This window comes from Lissotriton helveticus, chromosome 1_2 (genome assembly GCF_964261635.1).
Source record: "Lissotriton helveticus chromosome 1_2, aLisHel1.1, whole genome shotgun sequence".
NCBI lineage: Eukaryota > Metazoa > Chordata > Amphibia > Caudata > Salamandridae > Lissotriton > Lissotriton helveticus.
This window is the reverse complement of record NC_136058.1, coordinates 326,363,812-326,365,134: the sequence shown is the minus strand read 5'-3', so window position 1 is coordinate 326,365,134 and position 1,323 is coordinate 326,363,812. Positions and strand designations below refer to the sequence as shown.

The window sequence follows — 1,323 nt, the reverse complement described above, 5'->3', positions numbered from 1 at the left end:
GCCATTTTGCGTTTGCAAATGGCCTGATTCTTCAGACCAGCCTTCTTGCAACTGCAATGATAGTTCGTAAATCTTGCACGTAGGCAGAGCTTTTAAGGAGAAATTAAATAGTTCCTACATTGCACAAAAATGAAGTGCTTCAAACAAACACATACTTTGCATGCACAGAGAAGAGGTGGAATATATGTAAGACTGAAGACACAGGTGAAATGAGAAATAGATTGACTGCTTCGCTGCCAAGTTTTATACGCAATTTCTTCAGTGCAATACAAGAAAGCACCAAACAGTATAACACAGTTGTCAATTGGTTTCATAGTCCATTCCCTTTGTTTAGTGCTGTGAAAGGAAGAGCCCAATTCCAAAATTGATCAATGATGTTTCAGAAATTTCCCAGAGGGAATACCAAGCCGAGTGTTAAAAACTGCATTTACTCACAGGCTTTGAGCAGGAAACACTGAAATGCTATTAAAGTGCAATATCCAAGGGAACACTGACTCTGTCAAAGATGATCCAAATGGAATTGATGAAAAGTCCAAATTACAAACAACAGAATCAAAATAGGGTGAGAGGACACCCGGATTTGAACCAGGGACCTCTTGATCTGCAGTCAAATGCTCTACCACTGAGCTATATCCCCAGCTTTTCAGTTAAATCAGAATGACAAAATATCAGTACATCATGAAAGAGTGTGAGGATCATACTAAGTTGTGCCAAAAAGTACAACCTTGAAACTGTGGAACAGGAGAAGTAGTCCTTAATATTATTTATTAAAGGAAAACTGGATCATTTAAAAAACAGATTTATTTGTTTCATTGTTATTTTATTTGAATAGGCAGTGGTACATAGGACCAATGCCTCTACGTACAATGATTGTTTTGAAACATTCTTAAAGGGGAAGAGGTTTTTACGGGACACCTTATCATTTGAGGATTGGTTACCACAATCACGGAGATGGTAATGAAGTATGATTGTTTTGGGACAAATTATGGTGGAAAAACATTTCTACGTACAACTACAATTCGGTATTTGGAAGGTACACCCAAACACCCCTTTCGAATACCTTCCATTTAATACATCAGAAAAAGCCATTTTGCGTTTGCAAATGGCCTGATTCTTCAGACCAGCCTTCTTGCAACTGCAATGATAGTTCGTACATCTTGCACGTAGGCAGAGCTTTTAAGGAGAAATTAAATAGTTCCTACGTTGCACAAAAATGAAGTGCTTCAAACAAACACATACTTTGCATGCACAGAGAAGAGGTGGAATATATGCAAGACTGAAGACACAGGTGAAATGAGAAATAGATTGACTGCTTCGCTGCCA

At 38.2% G+C, this 1,323-nt stretch overlaps 1 non-coding gene across 1 annotated transcript; it reads right to left on the bottom strand.

Moving 5' to 3' along the window:
* Positions 1 to 565: 565 nt before the first annotated feature.
* Positions 566 to 637, bottom strand: TRNAC-GCA (transfer RNA cysteine (anticodon GCA)). The gene has a single exon. It is a non-coding gene; the product is annotated as a tRNA-Cys (tRNA).
* Positions 638 to 1,323: the final 686 nt, after the last annotated feature.